A 23,302-nucleotide genomic window follows, 5' to 3' on the forward strand; every position below is an offset into this window, starting at 1 on the left:
TGTGCATCCACGGGCATGTCTGCTTCCTGGAGGACACAGATTCCCTGAATTCCCCACAGGCCCTCCTGGATACTCCTGCAGGTGTGCTGGCTGGGGCTCCACCACGCTTTCTTTCGGGGGTTCAGGGTCCTGTCTAGGGGCATGTGGGCACATTTCTTGCCTGGAGCCTGGGGGGGGCATTTGGAATTGTCTGCCAATGCGTTGCTGACAGCGGGACGGGTGTTCTCCTCAGGATACTTGGGTGGTGCCTGGGTGTGTCCCAGCCCATGGCCCTGGGAGCCAGCCTGGGGACCCTCGAGGGACACTCTGCAGGGCCTCTTGTCTCTCTGCTGCACAACCAGGCTGTCAGCCCTGACACAGGGTTGGCGAGCCGGCTGAGGGGTGTCAGTGATCGGCACTTCCTGGGCACCAGGAGGTCCACCAGGTGGGCTGAGGCTAACTTGAGGGCTTCTGAGATGAGATGTGGAATGGGACCAGACACTCATGACTGGATTGTCAGTACGTGGTTCCATCAGCAGGGCAGGCTCAGGGATAGAAGGCCTCCTGGTGGTGTAGACAGGCATCGGCATGTGTGGACACTGTGGGAATAGAGAACACATGGGACTCCATGAGTTTGGCCCCAGCACTAAGGCAAAATGAACACTCAGGAAAGAAAGAAAGAAACCAACTAACGGCCAAGACCTTAGTAACAACCCCCTCCCCCGGAACAGGGAAAGAAAAAGATGGGATCTGTTGATCTGACTCACCCTGGGAGTAGGGAATGCAGTTGCAGGGCTGGTCCGGAACAAAGGTATGACTGGATGCTTTTGATGCCCTTGAGACATTGTGGGGGGACACGCAAAGTCCTGCCTCACAGCGATGCTTCTTCCATTGGACCAGCTCTTCCATCCACTATGCTCATGAGGCAATAAGAGTCCTGATGCTGGAGAGTCATGGTGGCAGCTCCTGAGTGGGGATGGGCAGGGGGGTAATGTGTCATGAAGGACAGAGCCCTGTTCTCTGAGGTGGTATGTGCTCCAGGAGTGCCCGCCAATGACCATCACATGCCAACAAGCCACGGTTCACACACATACAAGGCATAAGGCAATATCATGGGCACCAAGGAAAAAAAGGGTGCAAAGACCACGCTGCTCAACTGCCACTGGTCAGAGAGGAAGTGGAGCCCCACCTCCCCCAGGAGGCACATGGAGCCCAGGGAGTGCCCAAGGGCACAGCCGGGGAAGCAGCACACACTCACCCTCACATAGTCACAAGATTCCGTGTCTTCCTTCCAAGTGCGCTTCTGCCCCTCCCGGGGTCTCCTGGGGAACCTGTGGAGCAGGGCCTTCCTCTGCTCGGCTTCTTGCCTGCACCAGAAATCAAAGCAGGGAAAGGAGAAGGAACTCCCTTCCCTGGCTTCCAGCCAGACACCTGCTCGGGGCTTGGGCCAACCTGGTCCTTTCCCTCCTCAGCCACTCTCTGCCCACCTCTGCCCCACCCTGACTACAGTGACACACCAGGTCATCCAGGCAGTTTGTTTCATGCAGAGTCAGAAAGGGTCTGCCTTGGCATGTGCCAAGCTCCATACATTCACTGGTGCAGGGACACTTGTCCAGCCACAAACCCCACACCAAATCAGCAGGGACAGCTCCATCACCCAAATGTGGACCCTGTTAGTCTGGGAGCTCCTCTGCCTGCCTCGCCCAGCCTGGCTCTGCCTGCAGCCGCCCTGCACACTGTGCATGCACATGGACTCGGGGTCTGTCGTGTCAGCCCTGGCGATCGGGTCACAAGCCCCATTCCTCACCTTCGTCTCTCTGCCTTCTCCCTCTCAGCCTGGTCCAACAGCCCAGCCTGGTGCCGCTGGTCCCGCTGACTCCCCGGCTCCACATTCTCCTTCAGCCTCCTGGAGCCCAAGTCCATGGGAACAAGGGTCGTGCCCCAGTGTTTTATGGGGCATCTGGTGCTTGATGCCTTGTGTCCAAAGGCCCCACAGCTTCTGCACTTTACCTGGGGGTGGAAGGGGCAGGGGTCAGTGCATCCACTCAAATGCCAGTGAACCTGCCAAGCACATGAATGGGAGGCCGTCCTCATGGAGTGGCACATGGGATGAGGACAGGGGACATCCTATCTGGCTAGTGAAGTGTCAGTATAGTGAAGACCTCAGGATGCATCCTCTCACAGCCAGTGGGAGGGCGGGGCAGGGAGGAGGGATTGCAGGTGTCAGGTTGAAGACAGGTGGAAACATCATTAAGATTCGGGACAAACACAAGCGTGGATCTAATCTTATGGTGCCCTGAGACTGATGCTCAGAGCCTCTGAGTGTCCCAATGTGTAGACTGCTGGGATTCCAGCCCATGTCAGGATGGACAACAGGGTCCGGTCAATGATCTTCTGTGAGCCTAGCCTGTCGCAAGACTCCTGGCAGAGCTCCTGCTTCAAAACCCATGCCAGCCTCCCCACTCACCCTGGGAGGCGGGACAGGGGGTGGGGGGTCCGCTACATGAGAGGGGGTGCTGGCTGCAGATGGGGGGCCCCGGCAGGAGGATAGGTCCTGTGGCTGAGGGTCTTCTCTCTAGGGACTCCTGACGCTGTTGCTCTTTTTACAGGTTTGCTTTTATGTCAAACTCAGCCCATTGTGAGACCCTGGCACAACCTGGATGGCCCCAGGACCCTGTGGAGCGCTGCCTCCCTGTTGCGTCCTGGACACAACCACACTGGCCCAGGCACACGGGACACACGTCCTTGAGGGGAGACGGCTTGGCTGTGCACCTCAGGAGGCCGAGGGGCCACTGTGGCCGTGCACGAGAGTGTGAGCAACAAACACTGGTGGCGTGATTTTAAAAACCCCAAACAAGAAAAAACTTAAAGTAGTGCCTTCCATCCTCCACGTGGGAGTAGCGCCTTCCACGGACCTTATTTCTTTGCCCTTTTGCAATGTGCAGGAATGAGTGAGTGGCTGCCTTCCGATGCTCTCTAGGGCAGACTCCTCCCTGGCACAAGAAATTACAGTCACGTGAAGCAAACTGCCCTTTGAACTCAAAGAAATTGTTTCAAAAGAAAAGTTTTTTAAAAGATTTGCTTGATATTATCTGCCTTGTTCTTATTGACTTGAAATGTTGGCATTTTCTAACTGTGCCTTGTTGGCTACAGTAATTCATTATTCCTGTCAAAACTGAAAAGTGCCCTAATTGAATGTGTTTGAATGTTATCCTTGCACAGTTCTTTAAATTGAGAGACAAAATGTTTTACCTCACTGTTGGACATACATTCCAAGCTTTTCAACTTTAGGAGAAAAAAAAATAATCATGTTTTCCGGTATTGTAAATTTTAGACTATTTCGTATACATTGTATTAAAACTGCCACATCAATTTTAATGTAGAGATTTTGCAAATCCTAGGGGAGGTGGTGGCCCTGGTGAGCCAGAGCATGCAGGAGGGAGAACGGGACTTCAAGGTGAAAGTGAGGTCCATCCTGTGCCACCTGCGCCACCAGCCCAGTTGGCCCCTGGAGGTGGTGGAGCTGTGTCCGAAGTACCAGCAGACTGTGGTGGCCATCGACCTGGCAGGAGACGAGACCATTAAAGGGAGCAGTGTCTTCCTGGGACACGTGAAGGGCTACCAGGAGGCTGTGAGGAGAGGCATCCACCGCACTGTGCATGCAGGGGAGTGGGCTCAGCGGAGGTGGTCAAAGAGGCTGTGGACACGCTCAAGACGGAGAGGCTGGGCCATGGCTACCACACGCTGCAGGACGAGGCCCTTTATGACAGGCTGCAGCAGGAAAACATGCACTTCGAGATCTGCCCCTGGTCCCGTTACCTCACAGGCCCCTGGAACTCGGACACGGAGCATGCAGTGGTTCGGCTCAAACATGACCAGGCTACCTACTCCCTCAACACGGATGACCCACTCATCTTCAAGTCCACCCTGGAACGGATTACCAGATGCCCAAACAGGGCATGGACTTTGCCGAGGAGGAGTTTAAGAGACTGAACACCAATGCGGCAAAGTTTAGTTTCCTCCCAGAAGATGAAAAGAAGCAGCTTCTTGATTTGCTCTCTAAAGCCTATGGGATGTCATCTTTGGATGCTTCAGGGCAGCATCCCTGAAGACATTATGGCCACTTCTCCAAGCCCTCCCCCTGGGGATGGAGCCTCAGTTCCCTGGGTTGAACGACACTTACCTTTACTCTTTCAAGGAAGATGATGATGCCCATAGTCAACTTCTGCTGCTCTTGAAGCCATGTGCCTGTTTCTAGACACAGGAATACCTCAGCACACCACATCTCTCCTGACTACGGGCCAGAGTCTGGTTGAATCTGAAGCCTCCCTCCTATAGTGATGCATGTGAAAATCTGGTGCTTAATAAAGAACTCAAAGGCTGGTATTGTTGGGGGAAAAAAAAGGAGATGATCATATTTCTTTCTTTTTTTTTTTTTTTTTTTGGAGGACTGACTTTGTTTATTAAGGGAACCGAGAACAGATCACGTACCCTGGAACCTGAGTTATGCAGGAAGGTAGAAAATATCTACAGTGACTGGGTGACAGAACGGAGCACAGCACAAGGTCCCAGGCCAGCCCACCATGGGACACTGCCCCACTCCCTGCATGGAATACTAAAACCGAGTGGTTTTAGCAGCTGCCCCAAGACTCCAGTAATGATGCAATGGAACAAGGATTCTATACGGCTCCCCTCAGCTTCCCCGGAGAGAGTGGATGTGAACAGGTCAGAGGCCTGTCCGCGACAAAGTGGGGCAGCCAAGGCTGCCTCTGTCCTGGCCACTTGGGGCTGGAGCAAAGGCAAGCCTGGCCTCCTGCCCGGGGTAGATGGCAAGGCCAGTCGAATCCACAAGCTGCCTCATGGGCTGGGGGAGGTTGGAAGATGTGGCATCAGGGAAGCATTCCCACACCAGGCATCCATACCTCAGAACAGCTGTGGATCCACGGTGACCCCACTCACCCCACTGCCCCCACAGGGGTACGGAAGCAGCCCCCGTAGCCCACACTGAAAGTGTGGCAAGGCTGGAGGGGAAGGTGGGAGGCCAAGGAAGCCTGGGGGGTGGACCCACCGATAGTAGCAGAGCTCTGGAGGCTTCTGTGAAATGGGCCGACAAGTGTCCCCATTTCATGTCCACCCACAATCCCAGAACAGGCCCTTGTTTGGAAAAGCAATGAGGGTGACAGTGATGACACGGACCTGCAGATCTTCTGCGTCTCCTGCGGGCACCCTATCAACCCACGTGTTGCCTTGCGCCACATGGAGCGCTGCTGCCAAGTATGAGAGCCAGACGTCCTTTGGGTCCACATACCCCACACACATTGAGGGAGCTACACGACTCTTCTGTGATGTCTACAACCCTTAGAGCAAGACATACTGTAAACGGCTCCAGGTGCTGTGCCCCGAGCACTCCCGGGACCCCGAAGTGCCAGCTGATGAGGTATGTGGGTGTCCTCTTGTGCGTGATGTCTTTAGCTCGCGGGTGACTTCTGCCTCCTGCCCAAACGCCAGTGTACCCGCATTACTGCTGGGAGAGGTTGCGGCTGCTGGAGTGGCCCTGGAGCGTGTGCACACGTGGTACAAGCCGGACGAGCTGTTTGAGCAGGAACGCACCGTTCGCACGGCTGGGACTGACGGGCAGGATCACTGGCCCTGACGCTGCACCTCACGATCCAGCATGACCCGCTCACTCCCGAGCCGCGCTCCAGTGCTGACCGCTGAGCCTCACTGGCCCCGAAGTCCCCACGCTCTGCATTCCAGGCCCGGGAGCCGCCCGAATCCCCCATTTGGCTGCTCTGCCATTCATCTGTTTCTCCAGTGGTCCCTGAGTTTCTCCCTGTGCCCACCCACCATTTGACTACCCCGCTGCCGGTATCAGAGGGTCTCAGGATTTTCTTCTGTCCTTGTCTGTCCCTCTGTCTCTCCGTTCTCTGTGCCTGGGTGGGACTGTGCAGTTTGCTCACTGTTGCCTCCCCTCTCCCTGGTTTTGTTAATAAAATTTTGAAGAACCAGAAAAAAAAAAAAAAGATGATCTCTACAGGGATAAACTCTGTAAAGCCTGAAGCTCAATCAATTGATGTTGAAAACTCTCAAAAGGAGTAAAGGCTTGATCTGAATGGTCTAGAACATGTGCTGTAATTTAATAGAAGAGATGGTCGTCTTAATATTTAATGATTTAAAAGAACTTCTCAGTCCATGCGAAGAGTATAGTCCAAGGATAAATCAAATTTCTGAACGCATTTTATGCTACATATGTGTATACTTTGCAATCCTCAGGTGTTCGTGCCAAATATTCTCTTTCAATAAGTCCTTCTATAGGTTTCTTAATAACAACTGTACTTGGGAAGAATCGAGCCTTCACCTGCTGAGTTACCTCTGATACTAACACACTGTGCTGCATCTTCTTTCTGGATTTCGTTATCCGCAGGATAGCAGCTTTGATCTCATGTTTCCTGTCGTCATCTACTTTCTGCCTCGTTTCTTTCCTTTCTGGGTCAGATTCACCTTGTTTGGCAGCAACTGTTTGAGTCTTGACTCTGTGTACTTTGGATGTGAACTGATCATTAACTGTGAATCTGTGGCCATTTTCTGTTTCCTTGGACTTGGGTTCTTTTGTAAGAACCCGCTGTGTTGGTTTACCACAGGCGAGGGACTGCAGGGCTCTACCAAGTTCTCTTTCAGGGATATCTGTTTCTTGTTGAATTTCCTCAAACGTGTATTTTTCTCTGTATGATTTAATTCATACATCTTTTATTCTTCTTTTGGCAAACATCAGATAATATGAGCAAAACTATATTTCTTGCTCACTATAGTTACCTACATTCTTTTTTGCTTTATATAAGTTTGTAAACATATGTTAAGTGGATAAAATTCTTGGCTAAGGACATACTCCAAAACTCTGACATATACTTTTCTGAGTTAGGGGAAAAGAAAGCTTATGAAACTTCCATTAGACCATAATCACACAGCAAACTAAATTAGTATATGCTGTTTTTAAATTAACATCTGCCATTTTTTAAAGACTTCAGGTTTTGGTTACAGCTAAAATGATTTTTATCTGAAGTTTATGAAAGAACAGAAGCTGACCACACAAATCTTACTCATAAGCATATTGGCCGTTTCAAAATAGAAAATAATAAAAATAAACCTATAATCAAGGAAATTCCACTCATCTTATTAGAAAAAAATTGCTACCAATGTTATTATAAATACAGATGGCAATTTGTAATAACTAGGTTTCATGATATTTGCTTTATTTCTTTTTTTTAAAATTTTTTATTGGCGTTCAATTTACTAACATACAGAATAACCCCCAGTGCCCGTCACCCATTCACTCCCACCCCCCGCCCTCCTCCCCTTCCACCACCCCCAGTTCTTCTTCTCTTTTGATTTTAATGTAACGGATTGGGATCCCTGGGTTGCGCAGCGGTTTGGCACCTGCCTTTGGCCCAGGGCGTGATCCTGGAGACGCGGGATCGAATCCCACGTCAGGCTCCCGGTGCATGGAGCCTGCTTCTCCCTCTGCCTATGTCTCTGTCTCTCTCTCTCTCTGTCTCTCTCTCTCTCTGTGTGACTATCATAAATAAATAAAAAAATAAAGTAACTGATTACTTCATAATAAAGGCAAGCCATTTAGCATTTTATAATTTAATTCTTTTATAAATTTCAGACCCCAAAAATTTCAGATCAAGTATTACAAAACAGCCAGCCTTCAGAATATATTTTGTTTGGCAGACAGAATGGTTTTTCTTCTTTTGAATTGGAATACATTCATGCAGTACTTAACTTGCTCTAAGCTGACCCATCCCTACTAGCTTCCCACATTGTCACCAGCTGGGCATGTGAGGCTGACACCCGTTTTTAATATTATAAAACTCAGTATTAACTTACAAAAATTAAGTTGCATGCATGGAGCAAAAATTCAAATATATCATAAACTTGATGCTAAATCTTAATACTCATTCCTAATTTGGGAAAAAGAGATCAAACCAAAAAGGACTCATCTTCATAATACTTAGTTACATAAAACATTATCGATAAGAAATGTTTCTATATATGGATACTGTCTTTTTAGAATAGTGTTAACAGTAACCTGAAATCTGAGATAGATAAATCATTCATATCACAAAGTATTATATACTGTCTTTCCTATACAGTCTTGGCTCCCAAACAGTGGGCTTCAACTTCATCCCTACATATAATATAAACATTCTCAAATATTTGAAATAAAGGAAAGGTGTCATTAATAAGGCTAACTAAAATTACAACAAAGGCTTTCTTCTAATCCTAGAGAATGAAACAAAAAGAGAGGTCTTGTAAGACACATTGGAAATGAGGAAGAATTTGAAGTCAAGTTGGCCCTGGACCCTTTTACATTGCTACTCCTTCTGTTTGTTCAAGTTAAAGAATAAGAGAGGCCACCAACTGCTCCTTAGTGGAACAGGCTGCAAAGAAAACAAAGCAGCTAAGTGATGATGAGGAAAACAAAGAATATAAAAAGTTGTAGTTATGAAGATAATCAATGAATAATGGAGCTCCTGGCTGGCTCAGTTGGTAGGGCATGCAACTCTATCTATCTCAGGGTCATGAATTCAAGCCCTATGTTGGGCAGAGAGATTACTTAAAAGAATTAAAAATAAAAGACATTAAAAAAACTGTAAAAAAAATGATGGTAGTAATTCTATTCTGAAGTTTAAGAAACAGCAAGGAGTAACAAATAAATTAGAGAGACAGTAATCTCCCTATTTTTTTCTTCCATTCCCTTTTAATTTGAATACAAATACAGAAAGAATCATGTCGTCTGCTCATAACTCACTCTTTGACTATAGAATAAGTCAAAACTTGTAAATGCGTCATTGAAAACATATTAACACTCCATCTGCAGCCTTTGAGGTTTCAGCCATACTTCACTACCAGCGTTGTGTGAGCAAGCCATATAATTTCATGTCTCCTTGTGTCTCTTTATGCTGCTCTGCCTCAGAAACCCCTTTTTTCCTCTCCTGGGTAGCTCAGTGGTCGAGCACCTGCCTTCGGCCCAGGGCGTGATCCTGGAGACCCGGATCGAGTCCCACATTGGGCTTCCTGCATGGAGCCTGCTTCTCCCTCTGCCAGTGTCTCTGTCTCTCTCTGTGTCTTTCATGGATAAATCAATAAAATCTGAGTGGCTCAGTTGGTTACGCATCCCCCTTGATCTTGGCTCAGGTCATGATCTCTTGGTTGTCGGATAAAGCCAAATGCCAAGCTTTGCATGTTCGGCAAGAAGGCTGCTTGGAACGCTTTGTCTCTCCTTCTGCCTTTCCCCCTGCTCGTACTCTCCCTCTTTCTCTCACTTTTTTTTAAGTGTTAGAAACGCTTATTTGTCAAAATATTTTTTAAAAAGTGGGAGGAGTGAAATAAAACAAGGCTAAATTTCAGCTAATGCTGTACCACGATCACAGGTAAGACATAAAGCAAAACAAACAAAACAACTACCACCCCCAAAACCCCAATGGTCCTAGCAGTTTCAGAAGATTAGCCTCACGTTAGGGCCCAGAGCTAACAGAAGAGTAAAAGGTCTCGTGCCACTACATGGTCATTTTAAAGGGAAAGGAGATGTTGCAGGTAGACAGGGAGAAGGGCTCAATTCCTAAGGAAAGCAAGATAAGAGGGGGATCCACGGTACAGGAAAAAGGGGATGCCAGCATAATCCTTACCTAGGGCTGCTCAGAGGCTGAGAATATAAGGAACGGAGTGAAAGGCTACAGGGACTAGTATCAAGAGGAAAGAAAAGTCAACTGATAAGAATTAAATTAAGAAAGAAAACACAGTTGGTCACAAACTCCTTTGTTTACTCAAACACGAAGCAATGGAAACATCGTGGCAAGGGGACACGCGGAGCAGGTTCTCATATATGACCGCAGCCCAGGGTTCAGTCCGCAATGACCCTACCTCCAGTTTCTAAAGGCTGAGCACCGTGCTCGGTCCACATGTGCTCCCGCTCACACTGGGCCATGCCATACAGAGAATCCGTGCAGCTGCTGAGGCCTGCGGCAGCTCACTCTCTGGCCCATAACCGTGGGGAGCACAGCTGTGGCACGACGAAGGGGGCTCCTGTCCCTTCCATAGTAGGACGAGGTGTTGGCAGCGGCAGCAGCCACAGAGCCGAAGTGGCAGCAGCCCCTGAGCTCGGCAACAGGTGTCTGTCGTAGGGATCAACAGAAGTGGGGTTGGGGTGACTGGTCCCAGCTGTGCTCTGGTCGTGAGGCAGATGGGACATGGACTGCTCCGCGCAGTTGTACGCAGAGGCTGCTGCTGCCGCCGCCACTGCCTCATAAGAGCGGACCCGGTAGCGCTTCTAGGAGTCGATGCTCCATATGCATCGTTGTAACACGTGGGTTCCCCGCAGCCCAGGGTGTACGGCGAGCGCACTGCTCCATACTGTCCGTTATGCTGCTCAGTAAAGTCCGCCACACGACCTGTGCGATCTACTGGACACTCTTTGGACCAGTGCCCCTCTTTCCCACGCCGATAGCAGCCACTCTGGTCTCCCATCCCAGGGGCAGTCCGAAGTCGGCTTGTGGATAACTGCACGTGCATCCTTTTGTCTTGAAACTCTGTGTTGTCAAGGCCCCTGATGGCCTCCACTGGAGGCCCGTTTGACACCTTGAAGCTTAAATAGGAGTTGTTTGAGGAGACCAGTGTGTGCCTCTCAGTTCCACTGGCTGCTTGTGGTCTCCAGGGGAGGTGGGATTTTACTTATTGAGTCCCTCCTGTAGGGCCAGCATTATGTATCCTGAGAAGCAAAATGAGCGTCTGGCCACGATCTGTAATGTTGGAACACCAAGGAGGACAAGTGGTGTCCCAGGGAGGCCTTGCATTGTGTCCTTACTGCATGTGGGGACATCTGTGATTTTGATTTACATTTGGGGTATCTCTGAGGCAAGAGTGCCCTGAGTTCCTTACCCTAAAAGGAACAACTCTTAGACAGTGGCCCAAGAGTTTGTAAGAGGTGCTGATGGAACCATTTGCTGACCAGGGCATCCAGAGCTAAATGGCAGCCTAAAGCTTGGCTTCTACTGCTGACTGTTGGGTGGGTTGTGTCCTTTATTAGGGACATAAATATTCCACATGAGCTCCCCCCCTGTAGCATGGTGCTCATACCATCCATAAAGTAGACAAACTCCATTGCAGTTCACTCAGTTGATGTCATGGGGGCTCCCTACATAGCCAAGGGGACTGGGGAGGGCTGACCTTCTCTGGTATTGTGGCATCCAGCAAGGGACTGAGGAAGAACAGGGGAGACCTCCCCTGCAGGTGGGATAAGCCCGCGGCCTCAAGTTCGACTCTCTCCTGCATTGAGGAGACCTCAGTAGCTATGCCTCCCAAGGCTCAATGGACAGCTGGATGTGGACGGTCACACGCCAGTGTCTATAGGAACCTCTCTTTCCAGGAGAGCCCAGGATGTGGCAGCAGTTGTTACTTGGCTGGTGTATAGCATAGACAAGGACGATATTTTCTTGCATCTGAGGGCCTTGGGCACTGTATGTCCATTATGGATATGTAGTCCAGAAAAAAAAAGGCAAGTCCATTGCTTGTCATGGGAAACAAGTCCGACCTAGAGGAGCGGAGGCAGGTGCCCATCGAAGAGGCAAGGACTAAAGCAGAGGAGTGGGGTGTGCAGTACGTGGAGACATCAGCTAAAACGCGAGCCAATGTGGACAAGGTATTCTTTGACCTAATGAGAGAAATCAGAGCCAAAAACATGTCCGAGAACAAAGACAAGAACGGCAAGAAAAGCAGCAAGAACAAGAAAAGTTTTAAAGAAAGGTGTTGCTTACCGTGAAAGCCAAGATGGCGGATGAAGTCAGTCGCCACTAAGGACATAGGGCGGGCTCATTAAGAGAAGAGTATAGTTGACGCCTTGATGTGTTCCTTGCTCTCCCCAACCTCATTCACACATACTTCTTTAAAAGGGGAAAATATTTGTGAATCAGTGGCTGGCAGGAGAAATAAGCCCTTGTCCATGCATTGGAATGGCTACTTTGTTGGGAGGCTTTGGAATTTCCTTCTTCCCTTCTCCTTCCCAAAAGTTTTATCACATACGTAGTGCTATAGGTAAGAAATAAGTGTTAACTAAAAAGAAGTGTACTGTCATAGCATCTTATTTCCCTCCCTAGTTTTATAATATCACCATCTTTTGTTTTGAAATAAAAATGTCTAATTAGGTTTGGGGAAGGGAGTAGGATAAGACTCTCCCTAACTCTTATCAGCTTAACAGAAGTATTCAAATAAATCCATTAAGCTCTAATAAAAACTGAGAGATTTTTGGGATAAGTTTTTTGGCAATACCCCATGGATCTGAAGCACGGTGGATAAAATAAAAATAAATATGAATTGGGCCAAATAGGTCAGTAACAAGCTCACAAACCCTTCACACATATGAAAAATGAAAGTTGAATTCTTTGTATTTAAATATTAGCCAACTATAGCCTGTGTTAGCTATTTCTCTCCTGTGGCATCCTGATTTTTGTGTAGAAGCTTCTTTTTAGCAAGTAAGTGAAGACTCAAGAGTAATATACTTTACAAATGACACAGTTTTCTAACCAGGTCAAGACTATATCTTTGGATACACCATCTCCTAATTGCCAGATCGTAGGCTCATCCTTCTCTGTTGGTAACCAATGTATGTCCTTCTGGTCAACCTCTGCATGCAGAGGTGAAGAGAGCCTCTTTGTGTGTTTCTTTTAAGTATAATGAGTTCTTCTGAAGAATGTGATGAGTTGAAATTGTATTTTCAAATCATGAAGCCAGAGCCTGTGCCAGACCTTCTGCTACCTCTCATAGATTTGCTCTAATTCTAAATGTAAAATTAGGAGAAGTGGAAAAGGAGAAGATAAGCCATTGCCTTTTTACCTCTAGGAATTGGCTGCTATTTCTATGTAATTTTCTTCTGAGACAGCCATAGAGTTGGTTAGAAAAAGGCTTTTACTGATGAGATATTGTTAAGCATTCTTGTATCAATATTCTCAATTTAGCAACCAGAACATTTTTCCTCACGAAAGGAGTACTGTGTGATGAAAACCCAGTATTCAGCATATTTTCCCCCTTTTTTTGGAAGTGACATTTCACACACAGGTGCCAAAAGTGAATTGGGGTGGGGAGAGTGAGAAACTTTCAAATTTATAGTTATTACAGAAATTGTGGAAATTATGATCTGACTGGAAAGCAATCTTGTATCACCTCCCAAAGAATCATGGTCATTTTTTAAATAAAAAGCAGACAAAAAATTGTTGTTTCCTGCCTTGTTAATGTTCTCCATTCTCACTGGTGTGAGGTGGGATCTCATGGTGGTTTTGATTTGTATTTACCTGATGGCCAGTGATGTGGAGCATTTTCTTATGTGTTTGGTGGCCATGTCTATGTCTCCCTCTGTGAGATTTCTGTTCATGTCTTTTGCTCAATTCATGATTGGATTGGTTGTTTCTTTGCTTTTGAGTTTAATAAGTTCTTTATAGATCTTGGTTTCTAACCCTTTATCTGGTGTGTCATTTGCAAATATCTTCTCCCGTTCTGTAGGTTGTCTTTCAGTTTTGCTGTGCAGAAGCTTCTTATCTTGATGAAGTCCCAATAGTTCATTTCTCCTTTTGTTTCTCTTGCCGTCATGGATGTATCTTGCAAGAAGTTACTGTGGCCGAGTTCAAAAAGGGTGTTGCCTGTGTTCTCCTCTAGGATTTTGATGGAATCTTGTCTCACATTTAGATCTTACATCATTTTGAGTTTATCTTTGTGTATGATGTAAGAGAATGATCCAGTTTCATTCTTCTGCATGTGGATGTCCAGTGTTCCCAGCACCATTTATTGAAGAGACTGTCTTTTTTTCCAGTGGGTAGTCTTTCCTGCTTTGTAGAATGTTAGTTGACCATAAAGTTGAGGGTCCACTTCTGGATTCTCTATTCTGTTCCATTGATCTATGTGTCTGTTTTTGTGTCAGGACCACAGTGTCTTGATGACCACAGCTTTGTAGTACAACGTGAAATCTGGCATTGTGATGCCCCCAGCTATGGTTTTCTTTTTCAATATTCCCCTGGCTATTCGGGGTATTTTCTGATTCCACACATATCTTAAGATGATTTGTATCAACTCTCTGAAGAAAGTCCATGGTATTTTGATAGGGATTGCATTGAATGTGTAAATTGCCCTGGGTAGCATTGGCATTTTCACAACATTAATTCTTCCAATCCATGAGCATGGAATATTTTTCCATCTCTTTGTGTCTTCCTCCATTTCTTTCAGAAGCGTTCTGTAGTTTTTAGGGTATAGATCCTTTACCTCTTTGGTTAGGTTGATTCCTAGGTATCTTATGCTTTTGGGTGCAATTGTAAATGGGATTGACTCCTTAATTTCTCTTTCTTCAGTCTCGTTGTTAGTGTACAGAAATGCCACTGACTTCTGGGCATTGATTTTGTATCCTGCCACGCTACCGAATTGCTGTATGAGTTCTAGCAATCTTGGGGTGGACTCTTTTGGGTTTTCTATGTAAAGTATCATGTCATCTGCGAAGAGGGAGAGTTTGAATTTTTCTTTGCCAATTTGAACGCCTTTTATTCCTTTTTGTTGCCTGATGGCTGAGGCTAGGACTTCTAGTGCTATGTTGAATAGCAGTGGTGAGAGTGGACATCCCTGTCCTGTTCCTGATCTTAGGGGAAAGGCTCCCAGTGCTTCCCCATTGAGAAAGCTGCTGTGGGCTTCTCGTAGATGGCTTTTAAGATGCTGAAGAATATTCCCTCTCTCCCTACACTCTGAAGAGTTTTGATCAGGAACGGATGCTCTATTTTGTCAAATGCTTTCTCTGCCTCTATTGAGAGGGTCAGATGGTTCTTGTTTTTTCTCTTGCTGATATGGTCAGTCACATTGATTGTTTTACGTGTGTTGAACCAGCATTGCATCCCGGGTATAAATCCCACTTGGTCATTTTGAATCATCTTCTTAATATATTGTTGGCCTCTATTGGCTAGTATCCTGTTGAGAATTTTTGCATCCATGTTCATCAGGGATATTGGTCTCTAATTCTCCTTCTGGGTGGGGTCTTTGTTGGGTTTTGGAATTAAGGTGATGCTGGCCTCATAGAAGAAGTTTGGCAGTACTCCATCTCTTTCTGTCTTTTAAACAGCTGTAGTAGAATAGGTACGGTGTCTTCGTTAAGCGTTTGATAGAATTCCTCAGGGAAGCCATCTGGCCCTGGACTTTTGTGTCTTTGGAGGGTTTTGATGAGTGCTTCAATTTCCTCCCTGGTTATCGGCCTGTTCAGGTTTTCTATTTCTTCCTGTTCCAGGTTTGGTTAATTGTGGTTTTCCAGAAATCTGTCCATTTCTTCTAGATTGCCTAATTTATTGGCATATGGCTGCCCATAATAAGTTTTTAAAATCGTTTGTATTTCCTTGGTGTTGGTAGTGATCTCCCCTTTGTCATTCATGATTTTATTAATTTGAGGCTTTTCTCTCTTCTTTTTAATAAGGCTGGCTAATGGTTTATCTTACTAATTCTTTCAAAGAACCAACTCCTGATTTTGTTGATCAGTCGCACAGTTTTTCTGGTCTCTATTTCATTGAGTTCTGCTCAAATCGTTTTTAACCCTCTTCTTCTGCTGGGTGTAGGATCTATTTGCTGTCTTTTCTCCAGCTCTCTGACAATTGGCTTTCTGACATTGAATTGTAATCCAGATTTTGTAACTCTGTGGGAGAGAGGACTGTTTCTGATTCTTTCGAGGTGAGGTTTTCCTTCTAGTCATTTTGCTCAGTGCAGAGTGGCCAAAAACAAGTTGTATTGGGAAAAGGAGAAAAAGAGAGGAGAGAAAGAAGGAAAGAAAAGAGAAAAAGAAAAAAGAAAAAAGGAAGAAAAAAGAAAAAAAAGAAAGAAAAAGGAATAAAGGGAAAAAAAGGTGGGGGAAGCAAACAGAAATCAAAAGCAAAACAAGGGATTCCTGGGTGGCACAGCAGTTTGGCGCCTGCCTTTGGCCCAGGGCCCGATCCTGGAGACCCGGGATCGAATCCCACATCGGGCTCCCGGTGCATGGCGCATGCTTCTCCCTCTGCCTGTGTCTCTGCCTCTCTCTCTCTCTGTGACTATCATAAATAAATAAAAAAAAATTAAAAAAAGCAAAACAAAAGAAAACAAAACAAAGCAAAACAAAACCACGGGGTAGTATCTTCTGATTCTGTATACTTTAAGTCCCTTGAATTCCCCTGGAAGTTGTCCGTCTAGCTGGTCTTCTGGGGGAGGGGCCTGTTGTGCTGATTCTCAGGTGTTAGCACTTGGGGGAGCTGCTCTGCCCCCTGCCTGGTGCAGGGCTCAGTGGGGGTTGTTTACCCCGTGAGGCCCCTGGAGTAACAACCGCAGTGGCGGAAGCAGGTCTGGAGCCCTGGAGTCAGCTCCTGCAGTAACTACAAAGCTCTTGGTCTGCAGGGCCTTGAGGCTCCAGGGCGGGGCCGCTGATCTGCTCAGCCTGGGGCAGGAGCGTCCTCGCTGTCCTGGGCCCTCCGGGCCTCTGCCTGTCCCGGGGGAGGCCAGATCCTGGGCTGTGTCCTGGCGCCCTGTGCTGTGGGGCCTGCGCTGTTGGATTTGCGCTCCCGCCCCGTAGACCCCTCCGCGGAGCCTCTTCCTCTGCCCTAGCCCCTCCAAGCTGCTCCCTCCATGCAGCCCCCTCCGCGGAGCCGCCACCGAAGCCCCCGCCGAGCTGCTCCCGCCCCGCAGCCCCCTCTCTGGAGCCTCTTCCTCTGCCCGAGCCCCTCCAAGCTGCTCCCGCCGCGCAGCCCCCTCCTCGGAGCCGCCGCCGGAGCCCCCCCAGCTGCTCCCGCTCCGCAGCCCCCTCCGTGGAGCCTCTTCCTCTGCTTAAGATGCCGAGCTGCTCCCGCCCTGCAGCCCCCTCCGCTGAGCCGCCCCCAGCCCCTCAGAGCTGCTCCCGCCCCGCAGCCCCCTCCCCGGAGCCTCTTCCTCTGCCCGAGCCCCTCCAAGTTGCACCGCTGCGCAGCCCCCTCCGCGGAACCACCGCCCGAGCCCCCCCTAGCTGCTCCCGCTCCGCAGCCCCCTCCGCAGAGCCTCTTCCTCCACCGGAGCCCCTCAAAGCTGCTCCCGCCCCGCAGCCCCCTCCCCGGAGCCTCTTCCTCCACCGGAGCCCCTCTAAGCTGCTCCAGCCCCGCAGCCCCCTCCCCGGAGCCTCATCCTCTGCCCGAGCCCCTCCGAGCTGCTCCTGCCTCGCAGTTCCCTCCGCGGAGCCGCTCCCAGCCCCTCCGAGCTGCTCCCGCCCTGCAGCCACCTCCCTGGAGCCTCTTCCTCCGCCCGAGCCCCTCCAAGCTGTTCCCGCCCCGCAGCCCCCTCCGCGGAGCCTCTTCCTCCGCCTGAGCCCCTCCAAGCTGCTCCCGCCCCGCAGCCTCCTCCCCGGAGCCTCTTCCTCCGCCCGAGCCCCTCCAAGCTGCTCCCGCCCCGCAGCCTCCTCCCCGGAGCCTCTTCCTCCGGCCCAAGCCCCCCAGCCAGCTGCTCCTGCCCCATAGGCCCCCTCCGCGGAGCCACCGCCTGAGCCCTTCTGAGCTGCTCCCGCCCCCGCAGCCCTCTCCCCGGAGGCTCTTCCTCTGCCCTGGCCCCCCCCCCAGCTGCTCCCGCCCCACAGCCCCCTCCGCGGAGCCGCCCCCGAGCCCCTCGGAGCTGCTCTGGGTCCCGCCCTGCGTGCTGCAGCCCTTAGGGAGCTCAGTGCACTCTCCCGGGGTGCAGGTGTCTGTTAGTGTCTCAGGGAGCCCGAGGGCATCCCCGCCCTCCTGGGTCTTGCTCTAACTCCCCGCGAGCCCCTTTCTGTCCGGGAAGGTTGGTGCAGCTCCTGCTCCTCCGGGACGGGGCTCTCCTGCCCCGGGGAAACTCGCCCCGGCCTCAGCCCGGCTCCTCGCGGGGCCCCTCCCCCTTGGAGGCCTTTTGTTTCTTTATTTCTTTTTCCCCCGTCTTCCTACCTTGATAGAAGCCGAACTCTTCTCGCTGTAGCACTCCAGCTGGTCTCTCTTTAAATCTCAGGCCTAATTCGTAGATTTTCAGGATGATTTGAAGGTTATCTAGGTAATTTGGTGGGAACAGGTGATTTGGGGACCCTACTCCTCTGCCATCTTCCCCTCCTTCGATTTTTTTTTTAAATTAGGAAAAAATCAGGCAATAATGTGGGGTGTGACATACAAATGTCCCCACCCCCCGGGAGCTGAAGAAGCAGCAGGAAGGGGCCCCCCCCCGCTGTGTCCCGCTTAGAGGCCTGCGCCTTGCTCCGCTCTATCACTGTCTGCTGGGCAGAAAGTTGGGGCGGGAGGAGCAGGACGGTGCTGCAGACGGGACATCCCACGCGGTGGCGGGACAGGCTGATGTGCGCTGAGGACACAATCCTGCGGCAAGGCTTTGGGGCTATCCGCACAGTTAAAACTTGCTTGAAAGGAATAAAAAGCTTCTGGCTTCTTTTATTTTTTTTTTTTTTGTAAGATTTTATATATTTATTCGGCAGAGACCAAGCATGAGCAGGGGGCGGGGAGGGCAGAGGGAGAAGCAGACCTTCTGCTGCGCGGGACGCGGGGCTCGATCCCAGGACTCTGAGGTCACGGCCTGAGCCCAAGGCAGATGCTTCCCGCACTGAGCCCCTGGGCGCCCCAGCTCCTGGTGCTGAGGGGGCCCCACATCCCGGAAAAGGCCCCGATGCAGCCGCGCCGGCAGGTGCCCGCGGCTCACCATGGAAACTGCACCGTCTCCGCCTCCATGTCCTCGTCCCACAGCGGCCTTGAGCTGCGGCTCCATTTCGGGGCAGCGGGCGGCCGTGCTGGCCACAGGGTCACCCGGCATCGTGGGCCCCTGCAGGTGGAGCAGACCCTAGTGGACACACCTGCCGAGAGCAGCCTGATGCCTCCAGGAGCCCCAGGCCCACGTGCTCCTCTCCTGAGTGGCCCGGCACGTCCCCGGGCTAAGCCCCGCCGGTGCCTGAGCTCGGGGGTGTGGGCCCCTCCTCAGCCCGGGGAGCTCCCACGCCTGCACCTCCCTGGGCCGCTGCCCCAGGTCCCGCCGACCGATCCTGGAGATCGAAGGCTGGACCCACGTCACGCTCATTTCTCCTCTGCGGATTATCCACGGTTCTTTGCTGCGATGTCCTTAACCGAGGGATTTTAAAGGAAGGCCGTCTCGAAGGCCACTCGCTGGGATTGCCCCCGAGGACCAGGATGTGCTGGTTCTGCTGCCCCTCCGGCCCCTCTCGTTCTCAGAAGCGGGTTCAAGCCTCAGCCGTGCCCTGTGGGTCCCCGCAGCCCCGCCAGCTACCTCCCCACAACGGTGTCCTGGCCACGGGCCTGGACTGCGGTTCCCCCCTCCCCCCAAAGCCTGTTGCAACCGCTCTCTGCGCCTCACCCCTTCTGCTTCTCTCCGTGTCACTTGTGCGGACCCTTGGTGCTCAGACCCGGGGCCCCAGGAGCCTCCTAACCGCAGGAGCTCCTGCAGCATCTCGTCAGCGCTCGTCCCCCCCCCGCGGACGGGATGCTCTGTGCTCTCGCTCTTCTCCCAGGTGAGCCCTTGAGGGTGACACCTTGTCCCCACATCCCCGTCCTCCCAGTGGCGGGCACAGCTCCTGCCCGGCCGGCGGCTCCCTCCTCGGCTGAATGAAGGCACCACCAGCCCAGGCTAGGGCCTGGAAGAACCTGTGCGGCTGCGAAATTTCCGCTGCATGTCCCCTTTCATGTGCCTAATGAGGCAGTGCTGATGTTTGGGCTCCTAAGGACTCAATATCCATTCTCGGGTGTCATTTTCTTTTGATTTATTGTCTGTCTCTCTCTCTCAGCGTTTTCTTTTCTTGCCATTTCCTCCCTCTCGAAGGAATGGGAAGCCAAGTATTTTCTCCACCTGGAGCTCACCTGGGGAAGCAATCCCATCTTATCTGTTAAACATCTTCATGGGATCCCTGGGTGGCGCAGCGGTTTGGCGCCTACCTTTGGCCCAGGGCGCGATCCTGGAGACCCGGGATCGAATCCCCCGTCAGGCTCCCGGTGCATGGAGCCTGCTTCTCTCTCTGCCTGTGTCTCTGCCTCTCTCTCTCTCTCACTGTGTGCCTATCATAAATAAATAAATAAATAAAAAAAAAACATCTTCAGCCACGAAGAGGTTGCAAATTGCCAACTGCCCTCTCCAGCTGCAGCGGAGGCACAACACTTCCTTGCAACAGGGGACCGTCTTTCTATGATTCCCTCGCATCCTATCATTACAAGTGCCTGTGCTCAGATTCAGTATCATTATGTCATTTGCAATGCGGCAGCACGATGAGAACCAAATCAGAAAACACCACTTCCCGTCAAAACCGCAAATTGTAAACATGCATTTCTCTTTGAGTCTCGGAGATTCCGTGTATTTACCACCTGAAAATCCATACTTTGAGAGCTCTTTCCCCAACTTGTTGGAAGGTTAGAGAATATAAGAATGTTGAAATGTAAGATTTAGTGATGGCACGTTTGATAAAATGCCACAATGTCCCCAATGGCTGGGTTCAGAGAAGAGCAAAACAAAAAACACAATGAAAGAAAACAGAAACACAAGACTTCTGGCAATTCTCACAGCTCAGTGCACATTTTCCACGACTGTGGGACCACAGCCAGGTCGTGAGTTTTGCCCTCTGAGCATTCATGGCGCTTGATGAGGGGTTCCATTTCCGGCGGTGGACGGACGGGGATGACAAATGGACAGTCGTGTCTTTAGCTGTAGGCATCTTGGCATTCGGTACGTCCATTCCCAAGAGGACTGCAGGGCAAGAGGAAGCCCCCTCCCACGGGAGCCTCGGTGATGGGAGAACAGTGAACAGGAGGGTAGCAAGGGCTCGGCCGGGAAGTCTTCTGGAAAGAGAGAGGTGATGTTTCTACAAGACCCCGTTTTAATTCACGTCCCGCCCGAGGAGTGTTCTGTGGACCCACTAATTTCTGGTGGTCAGCCCAGCTTCTTCCCAAGAGAGCCCCCGCTTCCCTCCTTGGGTTCACACGACCCCAGAGAGGAAAGCCCGACTCTTACATGCGCCCCTGGGAGTCAAATGCATACTCAGGATGGGATTTGCATCCTTTTCAAACATCGAGCTTCTCCACGCACGTCAACTTTATAAAGAGGACATCGTGGGAGAACCCAACGCCCCCCCAAGCCTACCAGCAGCTACTCAGACTTGGTGGCAGGGGCGTGTGGATACAAGCCCCAGGTCACACCATTCCCCGGCGTCAGCATGGAATTGGAATGACAACACGGCCAGAGGACAGATATTACGAATACGAATTTTGAGAAGTTCTCTTTAGGGATGAAATGTCCCCATCTTTGTACTGTTCACCGATACTGTATTAGTCCCGGCGGAGGCAGCGAGAGATCAGGGCTCTAGGCTGGTCTCTGGCCCAGGGCAGCTGTCGCACACCCGCACCTCGGACCGAGGGTGCAGGAGATCAGGAGCGCGAGCTGCAGGATCCCTCCAGGGACCCCGTGGCCGTCCCACAATGCTGGTCTCCCGGGAAGATGCTAGGCGGGGACTTTCCCTGGGCCCCCTCACACCTCGGTTCAACCAGGGGCTCCGGTGCTTTGGACGCACGTGAGACAAGCTCAGCTGTCCCTTGTCTCAGATGACCTGCCTTGGGAAATCCCTGCGAGGATGACAGAGGATGATGAATATAAAGCAGAGGACACTTATTGACTCCACTTCTGCGTGTTTCCTCCTGCCGTAGCTGACCGCCCTGGTGGCTCCTCACTGACTTGGGAGCTGATATGGAGGCGTTTTACGGGAGGACAGACCGACCGTGGGAAGGAAACGCAGGCCGGGTTTCCCCGATGGCGCACACATGCTTCTTCCCTCCAATGGCAAAGGACAATGTTTGCAACAAGGAACACATCCCCCTCCTCGGTCCTGGCCACCGTCCTTAACGGTAGTTTAAGAGTGATTTAGAAGGACGTCCAGGGTCTTGTCCTTGCACGGCAAAGTGGTTTTCAGCAATAAGAATGACTCGATGTTTCAGGGAATAAAGATGAGTTTTTTGTTGTTGTTCTTTTTGCTTTTTGTTGTTCTTTTTGTTTTTGTTGTTGTTGTTGTTGTTGTTGTTGTTTTTTACCTCTTCGTTTGGTAATAAAGGCAAAGATGATGGTTGAGAGGGATTTTTTCAGACTTTTTTTATATAAATTTATTTTTTATTGGTGTTCAATTTGCCAACATATAGAATAACACCCAGTGCTCATCCCATCAAGTGTCCCCCTCAGTCCCCGTCACCCACTCACCCCCACCCCCCGCCCTCCTACCCTTCACCACCCCTAGTTCATTTCCCAGAGTTAGGAGCCTCTCATATTCTGTCTCCCTCCCTGATATTTTCCATGCATTTTCTGTCCTTTCCCCTTTATTCCCTTTCACTATTCTTTATATTCCCCAAATGAATGATACCATATACTGTTTGTTCTCTGATTGACTTATTTCACTCAGCATAATACGCTCCAGGTCCATCCACATCGAGGCAAATGGTGGGTATTTGTCATTACTAATGGCTGAGGAATATCCCACTGTATACAGAGACCACAGCTTCTTTATCCATCATCTGTCGATAGCGAGGCTCCTTCCACAGTTTGGCTATTGTGCACATTGCTGCTAGAAACATTGGGGTGCAGGTGTCCCGGCGTTTCATTGCATCTGTATCTTTGGGGTAATGCCCCAGCAGTGCAATTGCTGGGTAGGGCAGATCTATTTTTAACCCTTTGAGGAACCTCCACAGAGTTTTCCAGAGTGGCTGCACCAGGTCACATTCCCAACAACAGTGCAGGAGGGTTCCCTTTTCTCTGCATCCTCTCCAACATTTGTGGTTTCCTGCCTTGTCAATTTTCCCCATTCTCACTGGGATAAGGTGGGATCTCATTGTGGTTTTGATTTGTATTTCCCTGATGGCAAATGATGCGGAGCATTTTCTCATGTGCATGTTGGCCATGTCTATGTCTTCCTCTGTGAGATTTCTCTTCATGTGTTTTGCCCATTTCATGATTGGATTGTTTGTTTCTTGGGTGTTGAGTTTAATAAGTTCTTTATAGATCTTGGAAACTAGCCCTTTATCTGATACGTCATTTGCAAATATCTTCTCCCATTCTGCAGGTTGTCTTTTAGTTTTGTTGACTGTATCCTTTGCTGTGCAGAGGCTTCTTATCTTGATGAAGTCCCAATAGTTCATTTTTGCTTTTGTTTCTCTTGCCTTCACGGATGTATCTTGCAAGAAGTTGCTGTGGCCAAGTTCAAAGGGTGTTGCCTGTGTTCTCCTCTAGGATTTTGATGGAATCTTGTCTCACATTGAGATCTTTC

The 23,302-nt window shown here is 50.0% G+C and overlaps 1 pseudogene; it reads right to left on the minus strand.

Annotated features, from left to right (window-relative positions):
* Positions 1-6,217: 6,217 nt before the first annotated feature.
* LOC144285146 (RNA-binding protein 4B pseudogene) lies at positions 6,218-11,140 on the minus strand (annotated as a pseudogene).
* Positions 11,141-23,302: the final 12,162 nt, after the last annotated feature.

Source organism: Canis aureus, chromosome 15, assembly GCF_053574225.1.
Source record: "Canis aureus isolate CA01 chromosome 15, VMU_Caureus_v.1.0, whole genome shotgun sequence".
In the NCBI taxonomy this organism is placed as follows: domain Eukaryota; kingdom Metazoa; phylum Chordata; class Mammalia; order Carnivora; family Canidae; genus Canis; species Canis aureus.